At 44.5% G+C, this 17,514-nt stretch overlaps 1 protein-coding gene across 3 annotated transcripts in view; it reads right to left on the bottom strand.

The window, feature by feature from the left end:
• Positions 1-17,514, bottom strand: part of Nck2 (NCK adaptor protein 2) — a 146,385-nt gene that overhangs the window by 110,886 nt on the left and 17,985 nt on the right. The gene's annotated exons all lie outside the window — the stretch shown is intronic.

The raw sequence follows: 17,514 nt of genomic DNA, 5'->3' as shown, positions 1-17,514 counted from the left end.
GACATCCTTAAATTAACAGAGTACCCTAAGTTTGGATCCCTTTTTTCTCCAGAAGAGATTCTAACAGATACATTTATTATCAATTCTTAGTACAAGTTAGTCTTATTACTCAAAGCTGATATTTGAAGGCAAATTTAATTCTAAGTTTAAAAGAATATGGTCAGAGGCACCAGGTAAGGGTTGCCAAGACTGACACTCACTGCATCCTCCATCACCTGTGACAAACATATTACTTGTTTTGTTGGTAGTAAATTCCACTGGACTCTGCCTAGTGGGTCTCCTTTGGCCACTGCTTTGGCCCTTCCCTTGTTCCTGGAAATAACCAGGGGAGGTGTGTTCCAGGAAGCAGTCAGGAGGCTGCCTCAGAGTAGCAACTACTCAACTAGGGCAAAGATGCCTCTCCCCAAAGGGTAGAATATCAAACGGATGAGGAAAGTTTTGGCCTCTGCTGAATATATGTGCCTCTGTGCTCTAGATGGAGGCCATCTGCCACCACGTACATGGGAGAGGGACGCCAGCCGATTAGAGGCAGCAACAGACTTACTCGGTGCCAATGGTTTCTCCAGGCTCCTGAAACCAACTTCAACTCTAGGACACTGAGCCTGCAAGGCCTGTCAAGGGCCATATTTTCAGCTTTGGCAGGTGTGTCTCTCTGTATCATCAGCATAGTCTCCATAGCACAATGACACTGACCCATACAATGATAGGCAACCTCTCCACTCTGACCAGATGTCGAACAATAGGTCCACCCACACTTCAAAGAATCTGAGTGCCAGGTGTGGGCTGGTATCAGGACCTCACAGGCAGTCCTCCACATGGCTGAAGCTGTATTTCATAGTCTTGTCAGCTGGATTCAAAGGCCTGCTTTCCTTCCCCACCTCCACTCACAACCAGGAACAGCAGCAGGTTCCTGTGGAGGGGAATACAAGCGGCAGTGGCACCAGCGAGCCAGAGCTTCTCCTTGTGACAGCAGCAGAGAAACGGGCCTGAAAGCAGGATCTGGGAATCCCCTGTCCTGTTCTGAGCTCCGGCTATAGGCAGCTCTCTTACTTTCTGATCTTTGCTTCCCCCAAGCCCTTCACAGTTTCATAACCAGCCCCTGTACTAGACTGCCTGCTCAAAATATCTACAAGGCTTCTACTTAGGAATGATGGCCAGGGGAGTGAGGCAGGGGGCATCTGAGAAATGAGGCTACAAGTGAGACTCATATTTAGTCAAAACAGAAAGAAACCCGGGGGCTGTGCCATTTCTCACTGAGTTGCTGTGGCATGCTTAGAGCCTGAGCAGAAGTTGACCCTGCTGGGGCAGCTGGGCCGGAACCAGCCGGGCCAGCTGGAAGAGAAAGGCGGATGGGTAGCCTGCTCCACCACTAGCTGAAGAGGGAAGACAATTCACAAGTTTATTTTTCTGGTCATGTCAAAATGCTTTCGGTTGGGCCGGAAGACAGCCCAAGGCAGACTGTAGCAGCCTTCCATGGGCAGGTGGTACCGACCCCACCAGAGCAGCATTTGGCAAGCAGTCATCCAGTCTGGCAGTCTCTATAACAAAGGCCTGCCTACACCCCAAACCTTCTACAAGCTGCTGTAGTTTCATGATATCTGATAGTTATAGAAATGGGCAAAAGGAGGAAGATGTAGGTGTCACAGTTTCAGGACAGAAACTAGAACCTGAACTATGGATATGCATAGGAAGTAGGAGCTGATAAATGTCAACTCTACCCAATAAAGTGAGGATCACTGGAGCAAACCCAAGCCTGCCCCATGGGCATCTGAGGGACAATGCCACACACAAGTAGGGCAAAAGAAACATCCAAGTATAAGCCAGCCCCTCTCTAAGCACTTTTAGTCAGCTTTATGTCTTGCACTGTTCATTCTCTGGCTCTGAGTAAACAAAAGGTAGCTGAGAGGGCCTGTACCCTGAAGTGTGGTGCTCCTGGGGTAAAGGCTAAGAAGGTGAGAAGAAGAGGTGGGGGGAACTCATTTTCAAATCGATTAATTAGCTGATTCTCTTACTTAAAAAGCAGCCTGAAAACGCTATCTTGTTAATAGGCAGAATCTGTTTGAGGTAAGCTATAAAACAATTGAAAGGAAGACAAGAAATGGGGTCCCCATGGGGGAGCTAGAAAAAGGACCCAAGGAGCTGAAGGGGTTTACAGCCCTATAGGAGGAACAACAATATGAACCAACCAGTACTCCCAGAGTGCCCAGGGACTTAACCACCAATCAAAGAGTACACATGGAGGGACCTATGGCTCCAGTCACATGGGTAGCAGAGGATGGCCCAGTCGGACATCAATGAGAAGAGTCCCATGAAAGCTCATTGGCCCAGGGTAGGGGAATGCCTGGTCAGGGAAGCAGGAGTGAGGATGGAATAGGGGACTTTCAGTGGGGAAAAGAGGAAAGGGACTAACATTTGAAATGTAAATAAAGAAAATATCCAATAAAAAAAAGACAAGGAAAAAAAGAAGGTAACACAGGACATCAGGAAAAAATAAGAAAATCATAGGGAAAACAACTATTTTCAAACAAAACCAATGTGCAATTAAATCATAAAAATGGCATCTGGCTACAGATGATATCAAAAAGTTATCCTGTATATATACGGTCTACTAGAATGTGCTTGGGTAATCTAACACAGAACAAACAGAAATTGGACAAAGAGTGGGATAAGGGACAAAGGTGGCCACAACTCCACCCTGATTCTGCTGGATTCAAGTCACAGAACAATTAAACATTTCCAAAAATTATGAAAAAAGGAAAAATGCATACAAAAATAGTCAAATTCTCATTGAGGAAGCAGCCACATGCCACACCCAGATGAATACACACTAGAATAATACGTAAACCCACCCCTCAAAAATCTGTCACAACCTTTTTTTAAAATTTTATTAGATATTTGCTTTATTTACACTTCAAATGTTAACCCCTTTCCACATTACCCCACCAAAAAACCCTTATCCCATCCTCTCTCCCCCTGCTCCCCCCTCCCCAAGTTCCTGACTTGCATTCCTCTATTCTGGGGAATTGAGTCTTCATAGGACCAATGGCCTCTCATTGAAGTCTGAAATGGTCATCTTCAAAGATCTTTACCAATCCTACATCCAGTAGAGGGCTAATATCCAATATATACCAATCCTACATCCGATTGAGTGCTAATGTCCAATATATACAAAGAACTGAAGAAGTTAGACTCCAGAGAACCAAATAACCCTATTTAAAAAAATGGGGTACAGAGCTAAACAAAGAATTCTCAACTGAGGAATACCAGTTGGCTGAGAAACAACTAAAGAAATGTTCAACATCCTTAATCATCAGAGGAAATGCTAATCAAAACAACCCTGAGATTCCATCTCACACCAGTCAGAATGGCCAAAATCAAAAACTCAGGGGACAGCAAATGCTGGAGAGGATGTGGAGAAAGAGGAACACTCCTCCGTTGCTGGTGGGATTGCAAGCTGGTAAAATCACTCTGGAAATCGGTTTGGCGAGTCCTCAAAAAACTGGACATAGTTACTACCTGAGAACCCAGCTATACCACTCCTGGGCATATACCCAGAAGATGCTCCAACATGCAATAGGACACATGTTCCACTATGTTCATAATTTATAATAGCCAAAAGCTGGAAAGAACCCAGATGTCCCTCAACAGAGGAATGGATACAGAAAATGTGGTACATTTACACAATGGAGTACTACTCAGCTATTAAAAACAATGAATTCATGAAATTCTTAGGCAAATGGATGGAGCTAGAAACTATCATCCTGAGTGAGGTAACCCAATCACAAAAGAACACATGGTATGTAATCACTGATAAGTGGATATTAGCCCAAAAGCTCAGAACACCCAATATACAACTCACAGACCACATGAAGCTCAAGATGAAAGAAGACCAAAGTGTGGATACTTTGATCCTTACTGGAAAGTGGATCAAAACACCCATGGCTCACAGCTAATCAATAGGATAAGAACAGGGTCCCTAATGGAACAGTTAGAGAGAGGACCCAAGGAGTTGAAGAGGTTTGCAACTACACAGGAGGAACAATAATATGAACCAACCAGTACCCCCAGAGCTCCCAGGGACTAAACCACCAACCCACAACCATTTTTTAGAAAACGGAGTTAGTACCAGATGACAGGGTACTCATTTCTAAACGAGCCAACATAGTAATGATTTTAGAAACCATTTTTTTTTTTCAACAGCACTCCATGTAAAACTTCTTGGGCAACACTTCTTTCATCAGATATACAATTAGGAAGATGATTAGAGATGAGCACACAGAAATACCTAGATTCAGGATACACTCTCCTACCAGAACACAATCCCAAAATGCCAAAGTCCCTTATAATAAAATGATACAGAATTTGTAAAAAAGTTAACACACGCTCTCCCATATTTCATATAATACCTAGCACAGTGTAATTAATGCTATGTAGATAGCATATGAGAATATATTCTTTAAGGAATTATGACCAATAAAAAAAGGTCTCAAGTACACATGGAAGCAATCGTGTTAGATCTAACTATACCATCCAGGTCATAACATTTTCTATCTGAGCCTGCCTGAATCTGGATTCCAGAGACATGGTCCATACCATAGGCTACTTTCCAGAGGAAAAGGAAAGGGTTCTTGTTTGAAGAGCCACATACTGCAATTACCATGTGATTAGCTTAATTTCCTGTTGCTATATTAAAAAAAAAAAAAAAGACAAAAGCTTCGTCAGGGAGAAAGGTTTTATTTGGCTCAGAATTCCTCATTACCATCCGTCACTGAGGGAAGCACCTGGGGCAGCTGGTCATATTGCATGCACAGTCCAAGGCAGAAAGCAAGGAGTCAACATGTGCATGCTAGTGCAGCTTTGTTTTCCTTTTTTAGTCCAAAGCCCAGCCCATGAAATGGTACCACCCACATTCAGGGTGGGTCTTCTTCCCACCTCAATTAACTGAATTAATAAAATACCTCACAGCAGGCCCACGAGTCATGCTAATCTAGACATTTCCTCATTGAGACTCCTCAAGTGATTCAGACTGTGTCAGCCACCACAGCACTGTAGCACTTCTATTCAAATTGGTTATTGCCCAGGTGGCTGCAGGGTAACACCAAGGTGAGATGGGTAAACAGGCCTGAGTGAGGCAATGGCCTGAGGAAAACAGAAACTCCTCACTCAGGTGAGAAGGCAGATTTGCTTAAAGCAGGGAACAGTTTGTTGGTGAAGAAATGACATGGACTGAAAGCTTGTTAAGAAGAAAGCCCTTGTAATAACTGAAAGGAAGGGGAAGTCCCACACACGGGGACATGGAGACAACAGCAGAGTCAGCCAGGAAAATGCCAGAAGGTAGGATTAGGAGTCTGGCGTGCAGGAGAGGGCAAGGAAGACTCAGGCTCTGAGGCAATATTTTTGTCACTGTCCTTTGCATTTCCTCTATACTGATGACTGTATGCTAAGCCAATAGTGACATGCAAGCCCTGATGTAGTACTGCCCAGTGCACGGGCCAGTCCCAGTGCTGGGTGAGAGGGAACGCAGACCAGAAACAATAGGTCACTCTTGGAAAAGTTGGTATGAGGCATGGTCCCTAGCTAAAGAGGATTGCAGTGAAACAAGGACCTCAGCTTTCTACTTATTAAACGCAGGCGGATGATAGGATCCTGTGTTATGCATGCACGAGCTGGGTGTATTCTCCTCTGGGACCAAGTAAGCAAGTTCACTTTGGAGCTGAGTCTTGAGGAGGCCAGAGTCAACAGTCCATGTACGGCTTTGGTTTCCAAACTAGGGTTTAAGAGAACAAGCACTCCCAAGAGGTTCTGAGAGGCTACTGGAATGACACCAGAATGAATCATTCAGCCTCCCAAGCCACCACATTGCCATCCTTGAGAGCATCTGCCTACATGACTCTCCTCTGCCTCCAGAAGAGTGAATGAAAAAGGAAATGTTACAAGCCAAAGTCCCCCAAACTAGGAGGTGAGGGAGTTCCTAGACATCTCCCAAGCCTGACTGAGGGAGGGAAAACTGATAAGTAGCCCTGAGCGTACCCATGGATGGGGAAGGCAAAGCCCCGGGGCTTCTGGGAACATGTACAGGGAAAATAGATATTTGAATGACAGGTGGATAAAGAGAGGAAAGACAGCCTTGAGACCAAAACTTTGACCAGAAGAAAATGGCTGCATACCATGCTTTTTCTAGAAAGGTTTATGGACTCTAAGAAAGCCTCAACTGCCTCCTTTTGAGAAATATTAGCTTTAAAAAACTTTTTTTTTATTCATAATAAAATACTGGTTTCTACCTAAGGGGCATAATAAGAATGAAAGTTCTCTTGAAGAATCTGTCCAAACCAGGTCCCACATTTCTTACTAGAAAGAATCACAGTTGTAAAAGGATGGAATCACTGTGTTAACAACAAATCTGATAACGAAAGGTCAAGAAGCCAGTCAGATGCCAGGCTGGTGCACAGATCCAAACTACTTAGAATGCCTTCCTTCAATACCTGAACTACTTTAAAAGGCCAAAAATCGACCCAAATATATTTTTCTCAACCTGCTAAATATCTCCATATTTAAAATAATGAAAACTAATTCACGATCCAGGGAAAAATGGCTCGGTGGGTAAAACGCTGACCAAAAGGAAGGTGCTGACAGCACCCAGGTAAAACAAGCCAGGCATGAATGGGAGGATCCTGGGGACTTGATGGTCAACTGGTCTAGCCAATCAGTGAGACTTCATGGAGAGCAAAATGGGAAGACATCTGACATTGAATTTGGCCTCCACTGGGCATACCCACCAACTGACCCAGACAGACACACACACAAGCACACTACACACTAGTAACAACTCAATTACTTTTGCTGTCCACATCCCAGGCACTATTGCCTACCGTGATAGCACAGGCAGTCTAATTCTGAGTTGTGTCAGGACTGTTTTACAGATCCTTAGCCTTTCTAACGCAGATCTACTAACCTGCTTCCAAAGCAGATTCCACAGCCTTCTGCTTCCCACTGACACTTTTAAATACCATCATTTACTCAAACACACTCAAATACAGTGTAAGTTTCATGCCTCTTAATTACCAAAAACAACCACGCTGTGTATTTTCCCCACTAGCAAAGTAGAAGCCAGGTGCAAACACCATCCTTCATAAGGATTTCCACATTAGAAAGAGGTCCCAAGTGTGCTTCGTCCTGAAGCTGTTTGTAGGAGGACACTCAGAGGCCATTTCAGCCATCCTCTTCAGTTTTAAAGAATGTGTGCAAAGTCATGCTCAGAATATACAATGCTTAAACTTTTCAGACATCCCTTTAGCAGCCGTGTTTCACTTTGTTCCACAGAGGTTCTTCACCAGTCTCTTCTATTCCGACACTATTCCTGTGGAAATGCTTAAATAAGGTTCTGTACAAGGTACTGCTCTGCTTGTCTTGTTCTGGGATGGTTCTGTGGCACTGCAGCTGGACCCCGGGGCCTCAGGCAAGGTAAACAAATGTTCTACACAGCCTTGTCCATATTCTCAACTATCTATGCACAGAACTTCTCTCCTAGAGAAAGTAACTGAAACAATGAGAAACAATCTACACAGTGCAGGCTGACTATAGAAACCAGAGCTCAGGCTCCAGGGTCCTGAATGCAGCTTCAGATAAAAACCTAAACCCTAACCATTAAAATTCCAAGTATACCTTAGTGAGAGAGCTTTCTCATCCAGTTATACCCAAGACCCCAGCTTCTATTCCCAACATGGGAGTGGGGGGAGCCACGTGCAGAAGCATCACGCAAGGCAAAGAAAGAGAAGCGAAAGACAACACAGAGAACATAAAACCCTCTGCTACACTAACATCACCAGCAGCACCTCAACATGCACATTCTATCCACCAAACTTGGCTAGATGAGGCCAAGCAGCCTCTCAGATCCTGCGCTCTAAGGTTACGAGGCAAGCTCCCACGTCAGTCTGATCTGCCCAGTGTCCAAAGGACAGCAGGCAGGATGGAGAGTTTTAGCTACATAACCTATTTTTCAGAAAACCCACAGGAAAACTTATCTTCCACAGTTCAGTTATTCTTCAGCAAGTTATTGTGAGCACAGTCACAATGCTGCATTTAAAGATCCCTAGTAATGTTACTATATTTTCCTGCATTTGCTTCCTGAGAACCAAGATGTGGGGGAGTTACCAGTACAGTGAAATTCACAATTACTCAGACAAGGGCAAGGGAGAATGGAAAATAAGAAAGCCTCAGCTGCTCACAGAAAAGTGTTTTAAATAGGTCTTGCCAGCTGGGGAAGGGGTGGGGATGGGTGGGCCTTGAGTTAGTGCTGTCCGGTCATGGAAATAATACAAAAAAGTATCTCTGGGCAGTGTTCTGGCTTCTGATACAGCTCCCAGAAAGCCTCAGAATTTCCAGAGTGATAACTGACTCTGAGCCACAATCAGCCACAACTGAGCCTCTGCCTATGAAGGGACGTAATATGGGATCCCCAAACAGAGAGGGGGCATTCAACCCTGACTCCACTGCTTGCTGGGAGGGAAGATGGACAGTAACTGGGTCTTAGCTCTTAAATACTAGGTTGGAGACTCCCTGGTTAATGAGCCCGTTAGGGTGATTTTCTGAAGGAAACTGGAAAGGTCAGGAAAACTCTGCAGCCCCTCAAGGCCCCAGGCAAACCCTGTGCATCTGTGCCCCCTACCATTCCTGAACTGCACGTTTGCTAATAAACTACCAGTAACTGCCTTCTGCAAAATGTGGTGCTACAGGTGGACCCGGTGCCTTTCCTGAGTTCTAGCAGTTGTCACATGGCATTCATGAACAGGAAGGGGAAGTCATAGGAACTTAAAACTGATCAGTCAGAAATACGGGAGGTTCTATTGCAGCTGGCATCTAAGGGGGTGGGGCACTCTTGTTGAACCAAGTGCTCATAACTTAAGAAGAATGTACCAGTCCTGCAGTCTGGTGACTTTGGGGGTGATTATTATAGGACAGCCAGCTGGTATCAGAGGATGATGCTGTCTATTATGGTGGCTTCCTCGGGATGTGGCTATTCCAGCTGTGACATGCTACAAAGTAAAACACTTAACAGGAGGGACTCTGCAGTCTTCAAGAAAGGTTGCAATGTAATAATTTGTCACACTGACTATATGTTGGCATGACATGGGTTCTACTAGGCTAATCCACACACCGCTAAATTATGTCTCCTTTTACTTTTAAATGTGGTTACAAGGGTCACTGAAGCTACATCTATAGCTCACACACAGCTTGTACTCTATTTCCACTGGATAAGACTTTGAAACATACCTCAAAATTTCCATGAAGAAACAAGCAAGTTTACAGATTAAAACACAGGATGTAAGACAGGGGGCGTTGCTAATATTTAGGGAGTACCTGTTACCTACCAGGAACCACGCAGTGTTTTGGAAACCCTATGCTGAAGGCTGCCTCCTCCTCCTGCTGCTCCAGGAGAAAGTGCAGAGCTACAGTGCCAAGAAAGGGACGGGCAAGGCTCCAGTGCAGCAGCATCGCACTTCTGTCTGTACTTCCTGAGCACAGAGTAAACAGGCTTCTTCCAGAAAGGGCCCGATAAGCACAGTATGTTGGCCGCTGTGTGTCACAAGCTCACAATTACTCAACTCGACTACCCTCCCACGAAGGCAGCCACAAGTCGCATGCAACTGAACAATCCTGGCTAGCTGTTTTAGTTTTTGATTTTTGTGTATTTCTTTCTTTGAGACAGGAACTCACAGCCAGGCTGGCCTTGAATCCCTAATTCTCCTGCCTCCATCTTCCAATTGTTAGGATTATGTACCACCATGCCTGGCCAGGGTGTGTTCACACAAAAGGTAGCGAGACAGACTCAGTCCATGGGCTGTTTGCCAAGCACTGTTCTACACATTCAGAGAGAGACATTCCTAAATGTGTCTTATCAGCATACCAAGCTAGAACATCTACAAAAATACCTTCCACAAAACAGCAGTTAAGCTATTGTGGAAACAAGGCTAAATGAAATGAATGAGGCTCTACTGTGCTAACTCACTGTCAACCTCTAAGCCTTTCCTGTCCATCACACATGGACCGCCCAGGCATTTGCACTACAGGTAACAGCTGAATGACAATTATGCACTTCTCCTCACTGCTTAAATGGGGTTGCCTACAGTGGCTCGACAACGATACAACATCATTAAAACAAAGGGGATCTAGTGGAAGGAACACACAGGACTCCACAACCACTCTGGGCTTCCTCTTTCTAGAGAGAAGAAGGCAAGCACGACCGTTCAGTATGGACTTCACCTACACAGAATCCCTACAATGGCAAAGCACTCAGAGGGAATAAAACCCTGCAGGCCCTCTAAAACAGAAGCAAGGTTTGTGGATGGAACTATGCTCAGCACCAGAAGAAGCAGTCCCTGGTTCCATCTGCTGCTGTGCAGTATCAGTCTCCACATAGTGGCCCATGTGTGTCAGGATTCTGTCTACACCTCACCCCACAGCTACCTGGCAACAGCCAGATATGCCCCTCCCCACAGTTGCCTGGCAACAGCCAGGTAGGCCTGGCCTATAAAAGAGGGTGCTAGGCCCCTCCTCTCCCTGTTATCTCTTATTCCTCTTGCTCTTGCCTCTCTTACTTTCTCTGCACTTCCTCACCCCTCTTGGGCTCTCTTCCCCTCCCTCTCTCCATGTGGTCATGGCCGGCCTCTGCTTCTCTACTCTCTCTGCCTTTCTCTGCCTCCACTACTCCATTAATTCCCATCCTCTGCCCTGAATAAACTCTATACTATGTCTGTGCGTGTGGTCCCTGGGCATGGGCCCGCCTAGGCACCCCCACCCCCCACCCCCCTCACCACCGTATACCACAGGTTTCTCTAAAACCTCTTTCTCTTTTTATGATCACAACAATGTGCACCTATGTGCAACCCAGATGAAAGGAGTTAAAGGACATCAGGGTTCCCTCTGAGACCAATATTTCCCTCCACTCCTGAGTCTGACCAACATCTAAAACAAAAACAAAAAAAAAACATAAAAATGCAGGCACTAGTCTACCATTATACTAACTTGAAGGCATTAAAACTAGCAATAAATCTAACAGATCTTACCATAGAAGGAAACAAAATGGAGGGAACAAAACCTACCTGGTGTTAGTAATGAGGCCTGTGACATCACACAGGCAACAGAGCAGCCCAACCTAGAGGCCTGTTGCCAAGGCAACAGCCACCATATACCCAGGGGTCACTGGGCCTACCTTTACCTGTGACTACATCACCATCCATATATATTTGAGTAGCATCTCTCTCTCTCTCTCTTTTTTCCTTCTTTCTTTCTACTGCCACCTTTGTTCCCCATTCCTAATAAAATCCCATGTGGAACTGTTTACACGTCTCCGCTGCACCGTACGTGCCACACTGCACAGGGAGCTGCCCGCCGAACTTAACACAGGGGAGCAGAGGCAGATGCGTGGATGGAATTGCAGTCTGCAGAACCCCATCCCTGGGTAAAGTACAGGCCACTGCAGATGGACTTTGGGAAGGAAAAACAGCCCTTGGAGAGCAAGGTATCTAAGGCAGGTTAAAAACAGAGTGTACCAAGTTCTCCTACACCTTCCAGGGCTTCCAGGACCACACCCTCAGCACACACGGTTCCCAGCTGGAAGACCTGTATGCCTTCTGTGCTCTTCATGCTGCTAGTGCTGTGGGCATCTCACACCCACTGATTCTCATTGGCCTTCACCTCCAACATCTCTTCACCCTTCCATTTCTAAAAAGGTACCCCGCAAAGTAACTTTCTATACTCTTGAAAAAAGTTAGGGGAGACACCATAAAAACCTCATGAGGAATTAGAATAGTAATTTTGAGGAGTCCTGCTTGGTACCAAATGCTGACCAAGAAGTAATAAAAACAGGTGACTCTGGTGTACTGTATTAGTCACCTGACACTGCATAATAAACAATACACATGTAGCAGCTGAAAATACACAGCCTATTACTAACCTCTGAGTTTTGAGTCAGGGCATGCCATACCCAATACACATGCCTACAAAGACACTCAGTCAAAACACGCCTTCTTCTAAAGCTCACAATCTAAGTAGTACCTCTGGTTTCAGGCATGACAAACTGATGAAAAATGCAATCATGTGCCACATAATGAAATGTCAGTCATTGACAAATCACACAGTTATGGTGGTTTTCAAATCACATAGGGGAAAATGGAACACAACAAAACTTCCTATCGGCTGGTAATATCACAGTCACCCTGGCACTGATACTGATGGTACCATCAGTCACATGTAAGTGTATGTGCAACTGTATATAGGACATTACACTTGATGATAAATGACTGCTCATAGCATGTCCCCACTCCCACCCTGACCCCCCCACCCTATCCCTCCCCCATCCCACCCCACCCCCACAGATATATCTTAAGTACTTGGAGCTTACTGGGTGTCCTGATTGCCACACGTTCTCTTAATTTAATCTTGTATTGCTGTCATCATGACTACAAACAAGAGAACAAACACACATGCCCACATTACACCTTCCAGGTGTGTAACATGGCTGTCTGGTGGTATTCCTGTACCATTTAGGTTTGTGACATGAATCACATGACAGATTTCTCAAACACACCCCCACCATTAGGTGATATTTGTGTGTAGCAAATGGGTTACTAAACAAAGGAACACCCAGGCCTCACTTTCATCTGGCCACTGACTAAAAGCATGATAATCCAACTCTACTATTAACTCTGAGCCCCAAATACGGCTCCCATGAACAACCTACCAGCAAGGGCAACAGTCACTCTTAAAAGAAAAGGCCATGTCAAGGCTAAGGGTGATTCTTCTGTTGTCAGGAAGTCCTTTCAAAGAATGGGCCATGTGCTCCCCAGTAAACACGCAGTAGGGCTGGCCATGAGGACGCACAAGGGGCAAGGCTAACTCAGTAAGTCTGAATGCTACCTTTGAAATTCAAGGACTGCTTAAGAGGAAACCAATTCTAAAAACACAGAGTCATAGAGTGGACAAATCGTAGCTACTGAAACCGGCAGCAGTGTTGTTCTTAATCATCGTGAGACAAGATCATTCTCCAGGGGAGATGAATTCCAGTGCAGTTCTGGAGGAGTCATTCACACTCCAACGCCCAGGCAGTGCAGCCTGGGCAATACTTACAGCTAGGCTACTGAAAATGGGTTTGACTCTTAGGGCACACCACAGCAAAATGAATCACGAGCCATAAGACAGCCATACCGTGAAACTGCAATCTCCTCCTAAAATGTATGCCAAGAAAGGGATTCTGCAGCAGAGAAATATATGACGACCTCAGATCTACTGGAGTGAAAGCATAAATGTCCAACTCCATAGACAGCTTGCACAGGTACAGGCCTTTATCTTGCACCAACAGGAACAAATACTACAGAGATTAGTAGTGAGATAGAGATGTGTATATTGGGAACATAATACAGTTATATGCAGTGGTCACAAATACAAAGGCTACAAACATGAAGCTGAGAACAATAAGTCTACAAGATGGGGACTCTTCTTCACAACTGTCTTTACGAGTCTATTCTGCTCATTTTGGCAACATGTGAATTTATAAAATTAGAACAATAAAGAGTGAGTTACTATGCCTTCCTTACTATTCAAAGAAATCCATACCACAGAAAGCAAATAAATAAAAAGTGCCAAAAAACTGTGTCTCAGAAATCAAGGTCTTGGGCTAGGGGTGTGGTTCAGAGAAGCCCTTGCCTAACACACCTGGGGCCCTCATAAATAAATCTATAAATAAGTAAGTAAGTAAAATTAAGAAAAGAAGGAAAGGAGAGAAAGAAAACGGATGAATCCTGGTCTCAATAAAATATCTGGAGCTCTGTTTGCACCTACAGATCTTTTTGCCTGGCAAAGCTGCCAGCTCTCTTTAGACAACCAGAACTGGTTTCTTTCCCAGACTGGCAGGATTGGCTATCAGATTCTGAGGCAGCTTCACAGAACTTTGTGCTTGACCCCTGAAACAGCAGCCCTGGGAGGGCAGCCACGGGTAAACACGTGGAACTCACAGCCACAGATAAGGGAGTACGTCTACTCAAACTGCATGGTTAAAATAACTAAGGATGTCTACCACACACCATCCATTAATCTGGAGAATGCACATGCAACACACTTAGGAATTGTGACTGTGGTCAATGCTAAGCCAAGCATCATGGCAGAGGCGTGCAAATAGAACACACCCACAGGAAAATGCTCCCGAGTAAAGCTGCCAAGACTAGCAATTGAATAAATTGCTTAGCTTCTTCAAACCAGCCACTTCATCTGTTAAACAAGGATAAGGGCAGCCTTGTAAGGTTGTAGAGAGAATCAAATTAGACAACAGGAATGAAACGCTCAGCCCTGTTAAGTACTCAATAAATGCCAGCTCCTACTGCCATAGCAGTGGTGCTTTGAGAACACGCCTTTGAGGCATCACTAAAGGGAGTTTGTCACCCCTGGTCTTTACAGTGCTGCACCCACAGAAGCCCAGTGCAAGCAATGTGTGTGCCAATTCTTATCACTGAATTTTCACAGCATTTTTCATTAAACACAGGTCAAAAGCTCCAAGGACTGCTTTGTCACAGAACACAGAGAGCCAAAAAGCCTTAAGGCTTGAGATCTTTTAAAGATACTGACATTTTTCTGTTCCTAGACATCATCACAAGGCTGTAAAGCCCAACCCAACTGCCAGAACATAATAAAAATAACCACTAAACAAAACAAATTTACATTAGTGTTTTTAGCCAAGAAACAGTATATACTTTCCTACTATAGAATTAGATAATTAATTCTCCATTTATAAAAACAATAATGGGGGCTTTTTTATAACTTAAATAAACTATTTTTAGAATTTTTCCCCCTTGGAGAACATATTTTATGTTATCTACCTGAAGGTACGTAGCATGTTGCAAGCTTGGAAAAAGTTCTAAGAGGTAACAAAATTGAGCCGCTTTCCTGCAAGGCTCAGGTAGACTGCCTCTGGCCAGTGGCCAGGACATCGTCAGAAAGCAGGACTGCGTTTGTTCCAGCCAGCTCTGTCTGTCTGTGCCATGTGCCCTTTCTCTGGGGCACAGTACCGAGGCCTGGAGACTTTGTCAAGAATCTTCTGGCTTTTTAATGGTTTTGATTTTAGGCAATTTAAATATCATAAGTTAATAACTTGGTATTCCAAAGTAATTTCGGGATATGATCACAGGTCATGCCAGGGCTTCTTTATGGGAACAATGAACAGCAAGCTATCGTGGCAAGTCTAACAGGAAACTAAAGGAAAGCAGGAAGGAATCTGCCTTCAGCATACAGCCACCAATCGGATCACAGGGAAATTCCTGTTATTTCTCTGGTAATTGCAAAGGGTGTGGATTGTGCCACTATAGTCACACTTAAAGGAAATACTATATGTGAACTAAAAACTGGTCAACATAAAAATGCCTGGTTCTGTTTTTGTTTTCCATCACAAGCCCATGAACTCCTGTGAAGTTATCAGCAGAGTGGTGTGGAAGTCTTCCCTAAGAAATCATTCTGAACTCTATACAACATCAGCTCTGACCCATTATCTGATTTAACAAACCTTTAGATCTCAAACACACGGCTGAAGCAGAAACAAGTCCCTCTTCAGAGAGGAGAGTTTCTGAATTGCTGTGACTGTAAGTAGGGAAGGCAGATTCCAGATGATTCCTGAGTATTGGCCAAGCTAGCAGTCTGACGCTCGCCCAGCACATCCTGGAGCCTACACCCTCAGGCCAGGCCTCCCTCAGTTGGAATGAAGGACAACTGGCAAAAAAAAAAAAAAAAAAAAAAAAAAAAAAAAAAAACCCTGGCTCAGTCCCACTCTCACAGGCATCTGATGCTTTCACCAGCCTTGTGACAGGAAAGCCCCAAAGCAGACAGTCCCACAAGCCAGCCCTGAATGTTCCCTAGCCCCATAAATGTCATGGAGTCAAGTGATAACCACACAAAACCACTGAAATTCATATCTGTAATCTCTAACTAGTACTGATCTTTCTTTAAGAAAAACACCAGATAAAACTAGGTATGATAGCCCATGCCTTTAATCCCAGAACTTGGGAGGCAGAGGCAGGCAGATCTCTGTGAGTTCAAGTCTTATCTACATAACTGGCTTGGGCTGCCTAGAAAGACCTTGCTTTAAATAATAAGTAAATAAAATAAAAATTAAATAAATAACACCAGAAATGTAGCTAGATACAGAGGCACGTAACTGTAATTTTAGTACTTGGGAAGATCACTTGAGACCAGGAGTTTGAATCATGTGCTAGTAAATCAGACTGGTTAAAACAAAGTCTCCAGCAACTGCCGCCTCGCCCCGCCCTGCCCCACCCCCCTACCCTCCCTCTTTGTCTCTGTCTCTCTGTCTCTGTCTCTCTCTCTCTCTCTCTGTGGGTGTGATATCTGCAGATCAAAAAAGATATCAACTATAACAGAAGCACAGATTGAAAAGACAGCAAATTCAAAAACATCATTGAATTTATATTTAGCCATTTTAATATACAAATACAGTACCGTTAAGTTCTAGTCACATAGATGAATGCACTAAGGCTCTGTAACTATGTCATTTTGGAGATGCAGAAGACCAAGTTGTTTCCTGACCTCACACACAAATGATACCACTACTGGAGAATAACAAGAAACAGAACTTACCAGGCCCTAACTATGACCTTGTTATAGTCATATAGTCATATAGTGTTGAGACACTCCTCAAGAGAATGGCCAAGCACTCTTCTCCCTCAAAAACAAAACAAATTAAAAAACCCAAAAACCAACAACAAAGCCTGCTCTAGAACTTCATATCAGAAAGCCAATAGTGAAAAAGATTGTCCTCAAGAGGTTTCCCAAGCCAGCTTCTGAGCCTGTTACCGCTCAAAGCACACTTAAAGCCTCCCACGGCACTGGGACAGGAGGCTGGACAGGAAAGGAAACCAGAGCAGGCTCAGGGCAGACTAACACACTGTATAACAGCTTGCTCTACATCTGGAGGAATCTGGAGTCCACACTGGATTTGGACCACTGTGCCCACCCTATTCCTACCCAGAGCCTCCACACCAATACCAAAGACAAGGACCACCTAGACCCCAAGATTGCAGAACCATTTTTGGTCACTGTCAGCCTACTTCAAACAGGGGATATGCCTGAGACCTGTAAAGCTGTCTCAAGCACAGCCACTGGATACGCTTGCAAACTAAAGATTTGTTAGGGGTTTGATTTATTTGAGCACAGTCTACATGGGGTATAGGTTCCCTCCCTCCCTTGAAACAAAACTTTCTGACAGACTTAGCAAAGTCTCCCTTCCGTGGCCCAGACCTTTCCACAGTAGGTCTCAGAACTGTCATTCATTTCTTCATCTACTGCAAGCCTAAAACCATCAAACTGAGAAGGAAAGCTATCTAGAAAGAAGGGGCACAGGCTCATATAAAGGGAGCCAGACCAAGGTGGTAGAAATGGGGGGGGGGAGGCAGGATGGGCACTTACTCAGGGTTTATATTACTGCAGCAAAACACCATGTCTAAAGAGCAAGTTGGG

The sequence above is a fragment of the Apodemus sylvaticus genome, chromosome 9 (assembly GCF_947179515.1).
Source record: "Apodemus sylvaticus chromosome 9, mApoSyl1.1, whole genome shotgun sequence".
NCBI lineage: Eukaryota > Metazoa > Chordata > Mammalia > Rodentia > Muridae > Apodemus > Apodemus sylvaticus.
Note: the sequence above shows the minus strand (reverse complement) of the source record. Positions and strands in the feature narration are given on the sequence as shown.